Here is a 16,377-nt window from a genome sequence, read left to right on the forward strand (position 1 = left end):
GCTACATAGGCGCCTGAGACTTGCTCATTTCTTCAGATGACAGGGAATAACAAGGAACAAGTTATTCCGCTAACTTAAATTGTCATTATCAATGCTACACAAAAAAATACAAGGCTATGTATAATTTGAATGGTTTACAGGTATGAATAATTTTATATGAGTTTGACCGCACTGCCCAGTGTGACCGTTCAAGGATTCTCCTCGAGGCTATATGCTTTCAAGTTCCGACACAGCCGATGCTGTTGCCCTCCGAGCCGCCGTAAGTAAAGTACACGCCGACCGCCACGCCCGCCCCCGCACTCGATTCCCGCAGCTCGCTGCTCCTACTGAAAGCTTTCACTTGTTCGCAGCGGGAGGGCCATTCCGACCTGTTACCGAACGGCAGTAGCGCAGAAGGTCTCCTACTGGGATTAGGCAGGTAGCATCTCGGCCCAGAAGCTCGCTCTCCTCTGAGGAGACCACGTAGACCCAAAACGCGAACAATCCCTGAGTCCTACATATATACGCTGAGGGCGACCTTGACTCAATCGGACCCTCCCTCTGCCCCAGACGAGGCTGTCTCGACCCCTCTGCAGACGGCCCCGCCCCTGGCCGAGTGGGGGCGGTGCCCATGTCGGCAGCCCCGCGACCCGGGCCCGTCGGACGGGCGCGTTGTTTACGGGCTAGCGTGCGTCAACGCGCTCCAGCCGCGCTCGCCACCTCCCTTATTACACTAATTTCTTTCAGTCAGCTGGCAGGAAAATTTGTGTGATCCGACAGGCAGTGGGCCAGGTGGTGAGCCGATATAGGCGGAGTTCGGGCGGCGATATTGAGTGTGGCGGTGGAAGGGCGGGGTTTGGAGCTGCAATATTAGGAGGCGATGAAAAGGCGGAGATTAGAGCTGTACCAATAAGCAAGGTGGTAGAATGCAAGAAGGCAAAGGTCAGTGTGAAAGGAAAGCATGAAATAATAAGAGGGGTTCAGAGATTATCTCGAATATGCAGATTCTGAGGTCTCTTTATGGTGCCACACTGCCACTGTGCATTTGCCAAAAGTTCAGGAAGGTAAAAATTCGTTTTGTTTTAAATTTCAACAGAGGCTTTTTTAGCTATAACAGCGCACATCCGTGCAATTTATAAAATAAGATGAATGCTCAGTAATGAGTCCAAGCGAAATGCACGGCCTAATTTGTGTGCGGCTATGTCATTGCTAAAAAATTGTCATCTCCCAATATACCTTTTACACATTTTTGAATATTATAACGCCAGAAAGAGCTTCTGGTATTGGCATCTTTGCAAAAACCTTCTATTTAGATCTTGGAGTTTAAGATGACGATATCAAACGGTTTTCCGCCTTGTTCGTCATCTAAGCCCACCACCACCGCCAATAATCATTAAAAACAACCCGCGGGGACACCACTTTCGCTCAGCCGAAAAAGTAATTGACAAGGAAGGCAATCATTTTCAAGCTAGCATAGTATCTTTTTCCACGACAGTGGCAAAAGTAGTGACCATATCGCCAAATACGATGACACGAAAGCGGCCCGTCTATTGCTGTGGCAGAGGGACATTAGCAAAACCATTAGCGGCACCATCATTCACGGCATTTCCTGAACGGCGTCATAACAGCATTATCCATTGTCAAAACAGTGTATGGTAATCACTGATCTGTCTGAGTGTGGGGCAAGAGGTTCCAAGCTCTCATGCTTTTACAGTGTAGCATGATACAGGCATGGCTGAGATTCTAAAGTAGTTGTACTTTAGGGTATTGATTCTACATTGAGAGCAGGATGGCTCAGGGCTTGGTGCCTCGCCTTGTAAATCAAACATCCGGACATGATATCTGGATAAGCCACATGACCCTTGTGCTCTTCCCTCCCTGTTCCCTTCAAGCAGCGCAAGAGTACCTACCGCTTAGCCTTTTGTCCGCATGGTGGCGTGCTTATTGAGTAGATAATAACTGGCCAAACAAAGTAATGGTTTTACGATAGCGGCAGTTGGTTTGGCTATAGCTCCGTCAGCGGTTCAATTGGTTATTGCGAAATCACAGCGGCTGTTATGCAGCTGTTTCGCGTGGTGAGAAGTTGACTCGCCCACTGTGCAGTTGACTCCAACGCTGGGCAGTTGGGTTGGCCGCTTGTGCAGTTGACTCGGTCACTGTACACTGCACGTGCACACTGTACAGTTGGGTCGCCCGCTGTGCAGTTGACTCGGTCACTGTACAGTTGCCTCTCCCGCTGTGCAGGTGGGTCCGCCGCGGTGCCATGCTCAGCTGGCCGCTGCGATGCATTTGATTCCGCCGCTGTGCAGTTAGGTCGGCTGCGGTGTCATGCGAGCGTCGTAGTTGGTTTGGACCACCGGATCGATTCTGCCTTACTTTGGGCGGGGTCACCTCGACCGACGGAGAGCCGGTGCCGGGCTCCATGAGGACTTCGTGCCGTCCGCCCTGGCTCCACATATGGTTCCGTGCTGTACATCCTGGTTCCATGCAGACTTGGTGCTGTCCGTCCTGGCTGCACATATAGCTCCATACGGACCTCGTGCTGTCCATCCTGGTTTCATGCGGACTTCATGCTGTCCATTCAGACTTGATACTGGCCTTGTGCTGTCCATTCTAGCTCCATACAAACTCCGTGTCCGTATGTCCATTCGGGCTCCACACATAGCGTCGTGCTGTCTATTCTGTCTCCACACATGGCTCCGGTCCATGTGTCGACATACGGAGCCATGTGTGGAGCCCAAAGTTCGGTGTTTATGCTGAGACGGAACGCGCGTGCTGTCCGTTCTGACTCTATATTGGCTCCGTGGAGATCTTTCTGGCTCCACACATGGCTCCGTATGTCAGTCCGGTCTCTATACTTAGACTGGTCCCGTGCTGTCCGTTCTGGCTTCATGCTGGCTCTGCGCTGTTCATATATCCGGTCCCTATACCGAGTCTCAGCATGCTGCCCGTTCTGGCTCTATACCAGTTCCGTCCTACTACCAGGTTCCATACTGGCCCCTATTTTGCCTGTCTGCACCTTGCAGACACATACCCTATCCGACTGTCCCGACTCCTGACCACACAACGCGACACAATCACAAACACCAACACAAACTCCAACACCAACTCAAACACAAACACCGACCCGAGTGTCCTGACCGCACTGTGCGGATACAGACAACCATCTGTACGACTCAAAACCCACCACGCACACAAACACCAGTCTATCTCCATCACCAGTCCACCACACAACACAAGCACAACCTCTCTCGTCTGAGCCTGAACGGCACAAACACAAACTCGTCCCATCCACCCGGCCGTCCGCCAGTCGCCGCGGCGGTGAGATGCATTAATTAGAACTCTAGCCAGTCTAAATGTTCCTGCCGAGCGCGCTGCCGGCCTCATGAATTCTAAAATACCTCAAGAATTCATATAAGAGCAGAAGCGGATCTGCGTCTTTGAACTACTGCGGCTCTTTGTGGCATGTTTGGAAATGAAAATATAAGTTAAAAGTTCACCGACCAAGGTATATTTTGATCCACCGTCTTAATTGTGACGGTAAATATCAATTTTAGCAAGTTTCAGTGGGATGTGCCATGCAATTACGATATGAACAAATTGCATTTGATCACTGTAGCACAATGCGAACAATTTACAAATTACGTAACTAACCAAAGAATTCGGTTATATATAAATGATCACCTAGAACTACATAGAGATGCAATGCTTCATTTGCGTGACAGCAAATTTACAAACAAGTCTACGTAATGCACAAGGTCAAATGCAGTAAAAGCAGGAGAGAAAAGTTTGTTCCGATATATTTGTGCCAAGAATGACAAAGTGAGTGGTTTAGGATAATCCATTCAGCTGCTGGTAGAATACCTATGCCTTGCGGGCTGCGGCAAACGCCCCTAATTCTACAGATTCCCTGGTACAGAGTACATACCTCGAACCCGTAATGACTTATTCGAGGAAAGATGCGCCTTCGTCTACCTCAGAGCCAGACGGATCGATATGTCTGAGCATTATTGTATCTGATGGCAAGATAAAGGGAATAATTTTATCGGCAATTTTATCTCTTTTCGTGCACCGAAAAGGAGTATGCCACTGTCAAACGTCCTGCGCTGTGCACAACCAACAGTGAGGCGGGACGGTCATGGTTACGGGGATTCTCTGAGTGCAGCTGCTTTCAAAAGGAATCTGAGCATATGGTTTAAGACTAATTAACAAGTAAACACAAATATGCGCATTTTGTTGGAGCGAAAAGCCAGGAAAAAAAACTGGTGACATCACCTCCAATTTTGGAGATATGTTCACCATTATTTTTTTTTGTCTGAATTAAAAAGAAGAAATGATTCGTAGCCCAAAATACTAGTAGAATATTCGTAGAGTAGGCACCCCATCAGTTGCCCAGGCACATCAGCCCGTCGGGCTGGCTCACACCACCTGTTTATACGCTCCTCTGTGCAATGTGTTGTCGTGATGTGGTTGTAGGACAACGCGCGGCAGCGTCCCTCAGGGTACTACGTACACACGGTTGGAGGACAGCCACGGTCGCAAAAACATCGTCCACTCGGTAATTTGGGGGTTGCCGTGAAACCGGACGGACAAACACGACACTGTCACCGCGACACTGGCGGCAGCACATTTTGTCCGTGCAACAATGACGACAAAATGACAAAAATGGAGGGGTCCAAGGCCACTCTAGTCAAATTGGAGCAACAATTTTGCATAATCACAATGCGAAGCGGGAAGGTAGCCATCAAATGAACAACGGGTATCCGAATTTAGAAACACATTTCAATGTTAACACTGGACTGGAAGCGAACAATTCTCAGCTTCACCTGAGCACGCTCCTGCACGCAGGATAAGGATTAGGAACCATCACATTTTACCCCAAATATGTTTTGGGGCTATCAAATTTAAATTTCGCTCATTGTAGATGGAAAACGAGGAGTCACACCGCACTTTGCATCCAAACGGGGTTACGTGGCGCGTGCAGTGGTCGGGCGTTGGCATCAGCCGGCTGCTGGCGTCCAGTCAGATTTGGACGAGCTCGGCTGCAGGGGTAATGGGCTTTCTATCCACCTGTTGTGTGTACGTGTCCTGCTGGGTGTGCCAGGCACCCGGGGAGGGGAGGCTGAGCGTGGCGGTGGGACGCCCCGCACGTGGCTGGTGAGCCTGGCACCGCTCCAGCCGCTGCAGTCGCGGTCCGTGGAAAAGAGAGTGAGGGTGCCGGCACAGACAGGGAACGGGTCAAGTTGGGACACGAGTCAGGCACAGCTTGAGAGCCGGACTTCATCCTGCGTTGAAACAGGTACCGACAGGCATCACGCCAAGAGATCCCGTTTTTCTCACGGACATGAGCACCGTTAGGTATGTTTTAGGGCCTTGCCGTATAGGAGACCGTACCACGGGTGTCCGGCGAGAAAAGAGAGCGAGCAGGGACTGGAGACCAAGAGTTGGGGCTGAAGCAAGGGATTTCAGCTGAATTAAAAGTTCAAAGTCGACCCTTTAATCACAAGCTATATGGCCAATAATAGATGAGGTACCTATTCAACGCAAAAAAAAAAGAAATAAGAAACCTTCCAGGTTATACTTGTATGACATTGTGACTGATCGTACGCCTTACATTTTCATTTTATTTAAAACTAGGAGAATTATTTTCGCTGAAAAGCTTACCGCTCAATACAATTCTCTCGGAACGTTACTTTGTAAACGAGTTTTTACATGGTTCGTTGAGCCATTGACTCGGCGGCGGAATTCGGGGCGCGAACCATGAGGAACAGTTAGTGCATGACGGCCATCACTGCTCTCTGACAATAAGTGCCTCGGGCATACTAAATGTCCTCGTTACTTTTGTGATATAGTCCCAGTGTTCACGATACAAATAAATGGCCCATGAATCACCGTGATTTAACGCTCCATTTGTGTAAGTGTTAGCATTTCGGTGGCAGCTTGTGGCGGCTGCGAGCCGTCAGGTCAGCCGGCCTGGGGTCGTTGAAGCAGCGTCGCCTAGTGATCGCCGAGTGGACACAGAGCCAACACCGGCGAAAAACGGAGCCCTCCGACTGCTCGCCACCGGCCGCATCATATGTAGACGATAGGAATTGGATGGTGAGGGGGGATGAACAAAATAAGAAGTTGAGGCGGCCGAACCAGGTTTCATTATGAGTAGGTTGTGCATGTTTAACTCACTTTGAACACTTTTATTGTTGCATTTATTTTCACATAAAGCTTATTCCGTTCATTGTGCATAAATCCTTCCTTTAAGAAATGATTTGTGTAACACCCATTGAAGCAGAAGCCGAACAATCTTCGCAGTTTGTTGCAGCCAGTCCAGAACCGACGTTTCACACATTTTCTGTCTTAGCCAGCTTGACCTTGTCATATCAGTGCGGTTCATCTATATTCATTTTCGGCGCGATTCTCATCTATGGGCACCGGTTCCACCATCGTTTTTCTTCTGTAGCGACCATCCCTCTTTCTCAGACCGTCGACGGGGACATTTTGCCCGGGCAGCCTCGTCAGCACAGCGGAGCCGGTCCCGTATTGGGGACGTTAGAAATTAGAGGTGGCAAAATGTGGACCCGGGGACCCGGTCTATGGAACCGGTCTGGACCCGGACGGGTCCAGACCGGGTCCCCCAAAATATTTGGCCGGGTCCAACCGGGTCCTATCAATTCCCTGTGCTTTATGGTAAACATTAATATCTTTTATGCTTTGGCAAACATAGTCATAGTTGATGCAGTTTCCAGTTCATAAGTCCCAATTCCACTTTTGAATTTTAATATTCCAGCAGATTGGGCTACCTATTCTATAGCATACTGATACTGGTCAGTCTTGCTTCAATTTCTTATCTTGTCACCTACAACAGAATAAACAAGTTTAAGTGCTAGCAATCCAGAAAACATTTCACCAAAATCCAAATGTTTTTACGGATCACTTCCATTCAGTTTGCTGTACAGCACCTAGCAATATTTTGAGCTGTAGAAATCAAATACCAATAACATATGTAGGTAAGTAGGTATGACTGAAATCCATTTATAAATGGACACAAATACAATTGAAGCAAGGCTGACCAGTGGCATTCTCACCTTGACCTGCCTTTTCAAAGACATTGATATACCAAAGTCACTATGCCCACCGGAAATCAGAGTTCATGTTTGATATTCAAATGCATTTCATAACTCAAACAGCTTTGAAATTATTTCGATCACGGCCAGAAGACAACTCATAAAACCAACATGCCCTTGCATAAATACATAAAGCTAAATATGAATCCAAGGCATTCTCCAGAAACCGTAGTATTGATCAGATTTTAGCCAACTGGCGCCGCATGGTGGCGCTAACAGAGCGTACTATACGTATAGCGCTCTACTAGCGCCATCATACGGCAGCAGCTGACAAAATACTGAGTCAATACCAATGCCCTTCTCCAAGGCCAGTGATTCCGTGTTGATGTGAAAATGGCGCATTTGAGCGTCATATATGCTATACCTTACGCACGCTAATCTACTGCATAAAAGTTACAATTTTGGAACACGTTCGGGAAGAAAGTCTCAGAACCCTTGGTATTACTATTTATTCTATGTCCAGGTACTAACAACAAAATGTAGTTTGTTTTCTACGTTAATAAATTGGCACTTAAGTCATGATCGCAACCGCAACTTGCAGTACTTGCAGTAAGTTTATTGCCATTACGATTTTGCAGTACTTTAACCCCAACAAAATTTTGCAGTGATTTAACGCCTGTTTTGGCATTGCTATCGTGTCGACATTTCTGGCGAACCTCACACAGTTTTCATGTTTCTATTTTGATTTTGAATGTTTTATCGTTTGGGGCCTTTGATAGTTGATAATATTTGTAAGGACTAATGAATTTAATTCTAAAAACGAATATCTTTTACCAAGAATATTAGAAAAGGTATGTATCAGTATGGTTATCTTGTTCCATGTTGATGTTAGGTTCTTGTTCTGACTCTGGTGAAGGCACTGGTCCATGGATCCCCAGTTCACATCATTTTTAGCAGCTGTAGTAAAAGTGGCTTAGGTTAGCATGAAATTCATTAGTCTACTTACTTCTTATATTCTTAAATATGACCTGAATCTGGTTCCAAAATACAAATTGTGAAGCGAAGTGAAATGACCATGGCATGAGTTTTTGTACTTTGCAACGCAAGTATGCCCAATTGGAAAGAAACTATTTTCTTTTGCTATACCTACAACTGTACACAATTTTCATAATGAATTTCGGGAACGGGTCCATCTGGTTCCAACGCTGACTTAGACCGGGTCTGACCGGTTCCAGAAATGTGCCAGTCAGACCGGGTCCGGGTCCGGGTCCCAAAATTTTCCAGTTTTGCCACCTCTATTAGAAATACATACAAGCTGGTCTAATCCATTGCGTGATACGGAATCATACAGCTTTTACCACTGATTTTGCATGTAGGCTTTCATTAGATTAGGTATACGAGATCAAAAGACAGCCCCAAGATCAAATCTGATTGATGGTGTTTATCTTCCGTGTTGATCAATGCCATCATTATTAAGCGCACCTTTTGGGTAATACGTAGAAGCTCTCGAGCACTTTCCGTATATAGAGTCCAAGAAACATTTTGTCTTTAAACAGTCCTGAATGAAATAAGCAATGAAACAACTTGTACCTATGGTGTTTACCCTTTTTAAGTTAAAGTGAGATTATGTAGGAAATTGAGCGACGGTACGATTGGCTGGTCCACCTATCATACAGAGGCGGCTGGGAGACCGTTCAGCGACGAATGGGTGCTCCCCTCTTACGGTGGTCCGTCTCTGATCCGCGGCCGAGAGAACCATGGTGGGGAGGCAGAGTGATCCCAGATTATCGCCAGCTGTCGGCACCTGCTTCTCCCAGATTACTGACAGACCGTGGTCGGACTGCAGGCTGATCGCATGCCCGATGCCGGATAACTGGCGGCTTTGATATCAATCTCCCACACTCAGCAGTGAACAAGCCAACAACTAGACAACTGACAGCGTGTCGGGAATACCAGTCCTTTTCAGTCAGAAGTTCTCATACACAGCCCTATGATTATTCACCTCCGTCCGTCAAAACAAGTCAATTATTGTCTCAAGGTTTGGTAGTACAGAATTAGTATTGTGTAATTTAGTTAAATAATTTTTATGCATCGTTTTTTAGACTTATAACTTCAATGGCTGAATGAACAGCTCCACATTCGTAAGTTCTCTAAACAAAATATGTTTCGCTACGCAAGAGGCTACCATTGAATCACATTGCTTTCGTCCGTAAAGCGGATCGAATTTCGACCGAAGGCGTCAAAAGCATGATTGGAGAGCCTATATCTGAGTTTGGTATCTTATTTTCTTCCTGCAGGCACCGAATGCTATAATAAAAGTAGCCCGCCGAACAGTGTGCATCTTTTTAGTCTCCGGTCTTTGACCTATACCTAGTCAGTAAGCACTAAGCAGGTCTGGCAACCACTATGTATATAGGCCACCGCCTGAGAGCATCATTTATAGTGAATAATCTATATATGCTGGGGAGTGGGGCATTTGGGGGAGGCACTGTGCGCATCTTTCACATTGTAGGGACATGCCGAGTTTTTATGATGCGTGCTCATTTTTCCCTCCACCGAACCGCAAAATTGTATTTAAGCCTCGTGACGCATCGCGCACCTTCAGAAAAATACAAAGCAACAATATCTGTTTTAACGTGTTTTTATTTTTTTGCGCAAAATCAGTGGATGACGAAAAAAAATTGAAAGTTATAAAGAGGAAAATACCCATTTGACTGTTTTTCACAAAATTAAAAGCAACTAAAAAATTCGTATGTTTTCGATTCATCGATATAGGGAGGTAATTGACATCCATGTGTGGCTGCATGAATTTGTGCGCAATCAGCAATGCATAAAAAACGCGCAAGACGCATCATGACTTTCAACAGCTCAAATTGAGCACACAAATCTAACATCAAAATGCAAATGCATGCATAGATAGATTAAAGGCGATATCAAGGACAAATGTGCACAGATGTTCGTTCATGAATCATTCGACCGTCCATTTGAATAAGAAGGCTTGAGCCATTTTTATCTGTTGTAGGGAGGTGCGTCTAATAAGGTACAATGTTTGCAAGCCTCAAAATTTAGGCTAAAAAAAGCATTATGATTAACATCGACGCAATAATCTGACAATAATAAAGTTACAAGGCAATATACAACAGTGATTACAGTTGCATTCATATTCTTAAATCATGGTAGTGTGAACTTGGCTGGCGGCCTGATATTGGCTCGACTGATCTACCTTTCTACGCTCAATATGATACGTTCATCAGATGCTAACAAGATAGAGACGAGATACCTATGTAGCGGTGAGACGGGGTAGACTGAAGATATGATCTTAGTGCTTTACATACTAGTAATTATTGGAGGTAATTAAGCAATGTCGTAATGACTTCAGCTATGCTGCTACAATGTGAGAACTTACAAAACAAAAGAAGCTTACAAACAGCAAATTTCTGCTTACTCAAGGACAGTTTGGAATAGTATTCATTCTTTTGAAACAAAACGGGCTTCTGCTGTAAATGAGGAAACCCAAATCATTTCCTTTGAGGCTTCAAAAGCAAGAGTCATCAAGCAGCGACAGAAAGGGCCATTGTTAGGGAGATCAGATTACATACGTGCAGCGTCACGCTCGTGTGTTCAGAACGACACACTCGATGCTCAAGGAGCGGCCCGAGACTGACTGCACCCAGCGTGAGGGAGGGGGACGGGCGGCAGGTGAAGGGCGCTCCATCCGATTCTGAACATCACGCTCTCACAGACTGGGAGAGGGAGGACGAGCGACATCGGCGGTCGGTAGCGACAGGCGGCGCCTCACCGGGCCGGCCGGGTCACAGTGACCTGACCTGACCTCGGCTGACCTGATATGACCTGATGTGACCTCAGGTGACCTGAGGTGACCGGCCCGGGTCTGCGGCGGCGGTCGGCGCCGCGCGGTGACTCACGTTTGGTCCGTGGCAGGTGTGACGGCGCGCACGGCCGCCAGGAGCGGCAGCAGGGCCGAGACCAGCCGACACCAGGCGGCGGCCGTCATCGGGACGGCATCTACATGACGGGCGGGCCCGACGCGCCGACTGAGCGCCGCGCCGCGCCGCGCCCGGTCGATAGCCGACCGGTAGCGCCGGACGAGCCGCAGCAGTCGCGCAAGCGCTCCGCTATCGACGCCGGCGACGGCGGTGGCAGCGCCGTCCTGTCCAGGTGTAGACGGCTCCTGCGAGTCAGGTGCCGCCCCCGGCCCGGGCCGCCGGTGTGAGGAGCCGTGGCCAGTGGCCCGGCCGGCATCCGATGACCGTGGGACACGCCACTCGGCCGCCGCGCCGTGCTGAGCCCCCCGGCTTACCCGGGCCGGTCGGCACGCAGCCGCGCGGAAACGGGCGCCTCGGTCCGATCCGCTCTGACGCCTCTGATCAGCGGGGCAGCGGCCGGGGCCCGCAGCTCTCTCCCGGGGGCTGCGACGCTCCGGTCACTCTGAGGGCCCCACAGCTGGCCGCAGACGTCCCTTCTCACCCCGACTGGCCCGAGTGCCTCAGCTGTCAGACTCGCGTGCCCAATTACCCGGCGTTGCCTGACTCCAAACCTCCAGTTGCCTGACTCGGCAAACTCAGTTTTCTGACTCGTCCGTTCTAGTTTGAAGTTTTGCGACCCGGACCTTCTCAATATGGTCGTTCCAAATGTCTGACTGAAGCTTTGACTCGACCCTTCTGGCTGTCTGACTCGACAGCTACAGAGGCTGTCTCGGCTGTCGCTGCAGCAGTCTGAATAGACTTTTTTTAGATAACTGACATTGGCCGCCCCAGTTTCATGGCTTGACTCCTCCAGTCGCAGTTGTGAGCTGTCTTACTTGGATTTCCCAATAGTTTGATTTGGCTGCCACATGAAGCCCTGACTCAAGCCTGCTCAAAGGTCTGACTTGATGTTCCAAAGGTCTGGCGTTACCCTTTCCAGAAATCTGACTCAGCACCTCCAGTCTGACTCGATCCTTTCTAAAGGTCCAACTCAGCCCTTCTTTTTGTCTGACTCTGCCGTCACAGAGCCCTGACTCGGCTTTCCCAGAGGTCTGTTCGGCCGCCCCAAGCCGTCTAGCTCTGCCGTCGCTCGGTGCGACCGCCCGACAGGGGTGATGGAGAGGTTCGCTTCTGCCGAGCCGAGCCGACGACCGCGGTCATTGGCACAGCGACGCCGGGTGTCGCGCGTATCCTTCACGCGTGTCTACTACTGCGCAGTGCACTGCGTGCGCACTATGCACGTGATGTGTACTTGTGTGAAATAGATAGCTGAGCACGCACACGTGCACATTGTCATACATGTAACGTGCCTCATTTTCTCCATCGCCTGTAGACATTGGGAGTTCTTTTAGCCTCTGGGGCTCACCCTGCAGGTAAACGTGACAGCTATTTTACCTCTAATACAAGAATCTAATGACCCAAATCCTTGGCAGTACTCGCTTTGTTCTCTTTTCTACCGTCTCCATAAGATTCAGGAGAGTGGAAAATGGAGAATCAAGTTTCCGTTTGACTGCTTTTATTGCTTTTTGGTATAGATGCTTTGAAGTTTCTTGGCGCCTGCATCGCTGATTGGCTTTCGGTCGTTGGAATTATCAGAGTCCCTTTGTGTCCATTTTACTTCATTTCTGTGTTACTTTCCTGACGCCAACGCCTGCAATGGTTGTGTTGACCCGTCACCTTACACATTTCGTCTCACAATTACGCGTACTTTTTCAGGTGAAGTTAATGTGTATAACACTGAATTCCTAATTTCAGCATTGTGAGCCGCTGCATTAGATCCCCAACAACCGCCCGCACCAGCAGCGGAGAGCCGGCTCGGCTGTCCGCTGGCCGCGCTGTGTGCGGTTTTTTGTTTGCGCGCTGTGTGGGGGCGCCGGAGCGGCGCGTCGGCCGGCGTCGGTGGCCGTCGGATGTCAGCCGGTCACCGATCGTCGGCAGAGACACGGCCGGCGAGCGACTGACGGGGGCGGGCCGGCGCCCCGATGGATCACCGGACGACGCTGGCCGCCTCCCAGCGCCGACCGGCCGGCCGACCCGATCGAGCACCAGAGCACCGCCGAATCGGGGGAGGTGCGCCACGAATAGAACATCAGGGCACCGCGGAATCGGGGTAGAGTGCAGTGCAACCGGGTAGAGCACTGCAGTCAGGGAATAGAACACCGCCGAATCGGGGATATACTGCAAAACCGGGGGATAGAGCGCCACAAATAGAACGCCAGAGTATTGCAGGACCAAGGGCAGAGCCAGCGCCACAAAACTGGTGTATGTGGATAACACAGCAGCAACAGAGGCCTGTGCGCCGTATCATCAGCAGGGACAGAGCGCCACGGCACCAGAGACCCAAGAACTAACAAATCAATCGCTCGAGGACAGATCACCGCGCTTCTGATCCACCACCTGGAGGAGGACTGTGTCGGAGCCGCCCCATGTTTCCGGCCGCGGGACGATATCCCCGCTGACAGCGGCGCGGGGCGGTCCGCCCGTTCCGCCGCCCGTTCCGGCGGCCCCCCGATGGCCGTGTGCCGTGTTCCGTCCGGTGGGCGGTCCCTGTCGGCTCCGACACGACCCCGGCCGTGTTCGCGCCGGGGACAGACCGACGGCAGAGCGGCCACTTCAGCCGCCCGCTGAGAGGGCGGACACATGCCGCGGGGGTCTGACGCCGAGGCGGGCGGCGAGGAGAGCTGCCGCGGCACCGCTGCTGGGGAGACTGCCATGGAGGTGCGTCCCAAAGTATCGATAACTCTTCGCCAAACACTACGCAAGTCAACAGTTTCACTTCTCTCCTTTTAGAGGGAGCATAGGTAAATAGCTAAAATATCTTCTCATATATCACATGGAATCTCTACGGCCTCGGAGACTGATTTGGTCTTTTTTGGCCTAATTGTATACACTTGACGCAAAAATAGCCCGCCGTGAATAGAACAACCACCGCAGGCTATCAGTAATGCCTTGATACCGAATACCTACAAGTGCAGTCACCCGATGCGGCCCGACACCGTCGGCATCTGATGACAGTGGCAGGGAGGTCGGCCGTCCCTTTGACCCTCCTCTGCCCGTGGACTGAGGTCACTGGCCAGGGCGCGCTGTCAGGCCTGGCGCAGAGGCCCTGACCGGTGCTGACGGTCCCGTCGGAGCTGACGCGGCGGCCGGGACAAAGGGCCAGGGAGCGGTGTCGGCCTCCAGCTCCGGTCATCGGGATCCGAGCGGCGCACACTGGGCCCGCTCCGAGACGGCCGGCACGCACACAAAGGAGCGCCCTCCCGCCGGACCGAGCTCGGCCGGCTACACAGCGCGGCGAGCTGACCCATGGAGAGAGGGAGAGAGAGAGAGAGGGGAGGGGAGGGGAGACTAAGCGGCTTCGCTGTCACATCGTAATACCGAGTAAATCCGCTCAAACCGTTGTCCACCGCTTCATGATTGAATTTATATCTGTGGACTCCAGGAGATTCAGATATGTTCTAGCACCTTCAGCAGCCACTAGCCAACCAGCCTGACGGTCTGACCCATTGGTCTGACCAATAGTTCAGGCCAAGCTCTACATGAAAAAATTAAGTGTATTTGGAGCTTCAGATGTTGTCGGTTATTAATCTCTGGATTTATTTATTTATTTATTTATTTATTTATTTATCTATTTATTCGCACAATCACCAACAGGGAAAACCCGATAAATATGTAGGTGGCATAATCACCAACAGGGAAAACCCGATTATAAGTGAAGTCAGCTGCAGATAAAATGAATATATAAGTCACAAAGTCACTATCAGAGTATAAAAACGCCATTTGTCACAGCACCTGTAACAGTTGGTCACGCACATAAGTATAACCGACCACTGCGCGTTTAAAAGCAAAAGACGAGTCGCTATAAATGTCGACCAACGACATTTGATGCTTATATAAAGGTACAACAAAAAAAAAAATCGACCCCGTACCTATTTGTTGTCAAGTGACTTAACAAAATTACCTACTTTTTACATTCGAAAATGCATATTGAACGTGTTCGAAATGAAATTTGAACCCCTGGGACCATGTTCATTGTTCAGTGATCACCTCAATGCCGAAATATAGGTAAGAACTAGGTCACCCTCCCGCGCCTACCGGCGCTAATTGTAATCGTCGTTTGAACATCTATATAGAAATCCCTGCCCGTCCCGTCCAAAATCCCGTCCATAATGCCCGCTTTCTCTCTCTCTCTCTCTCTCTCTCTCTCTCTCTCTCTCTCTCTCTCTCTCTCTCTCTCTCTCTCTCTCTCTCTCTCTCTCTCTCTCTCTCTCTCTCTCTCTCTCTCTCTCTCTCTCTCTCTCTCTCTCTCTCTCTCTCTTTCTCTCTCTCTCTCTCTCTCTCCCTCTCTCTCTCTCTCTCTCTCTCTCTATCTCTCTCTCTCTTTCGCTCTCGCTCTCTCTCTCTCTCTCTCTCTCTCTCTCTCTCTCTCTCTCTCTCTCTCTCTCTCTCACTTTTCCTTTTCCTTTCCCTTTCTCACTTCCTCCCTGCCTCCATCCCTCTTCCCTCCCTCCTCTCCGCTCTCTGACTTTGTCGATCACTGATCCAATCGTATGCTTACTTACCTCTCCCCATCCGTCTCTCTCCCTCCTCTCCCCGTCTCCTTCATCGCACTTCTTCTCTCCCCCCTCCCTCCCTCCCTCCCTCGATTTCCTCCCCTTCCCTCCACTCCCTCCCTTCCCCTCCTCTCCCCTCTACTCCAATCCCCTCTTGGTACTGAAAAAAGTACTGGCTAGTGGCTTCTTCCCCGCCCGCAAGACCTAGGTCACCCTCCCGCGCCTACCGGCGCTAATCGTCGTTTGAACTATTTATATACACTGTGGGTTGAACATCTACCTATATAGAAATCCCTGCCCGTCCTAGGTCACCCTCCCACGCCTACCGGCGCTAATCGTCGTTTGAACATCTATATAGAAATTCCTGCCCGTCCCGTCAATAATGCCCGCTTTTTTTTCTCTCTCTCTCTCTCTCTCTCTCTCTCTCTCTCTCTCTCTCTCTCTCTCTCTCTCTCTCTCTCTCTCTCTCTCTCTCTCTCTCTCTCTCTCTTTTCCTTTCCCTTTCTGACTCCCTCTCTCCCTCCATCCCTCTTCCCTCCCTCCTGTCCGCTCTCTGACTTTGTCGATCACTGATCCAATCGTATGATTACTTACCCCTCCCCATCCGTCTCTCTCCCTCCTCTCCCCGTCTCCTTCATCGCACTTCTTCGCTCCCCCCGGCCCCCTCCCTCCCTCCCTCGATTTCCTCCCCTTCCCTCCACTCCCTCCCTTCCCCTCCTCTCCCCTCTACTCCAATCCCCTCTTGGTACTGAAAAAAGTACGTAATGGCTAGTGGCTTCTTCCCCGCCCGCGCCGCAGATA

The sequence above is a fragment of the Amphibalanus amphitrite genome, unplaced genomic scaffold (assembly GCF_019059575.1).
Source record: "Amphibalanus amphitrite isolate SeventyFive unplaced genomic scaffold, NRLGWU_Aamphi_draft 002040F_arrow, whole genome shotgun sequence".
NCBI lineage: Eukaryota > Metazoa > Arthropoda > Thecostraca > Balanomorpha > Balanidae > Amphibalanus > Amphibalanus amphitrite.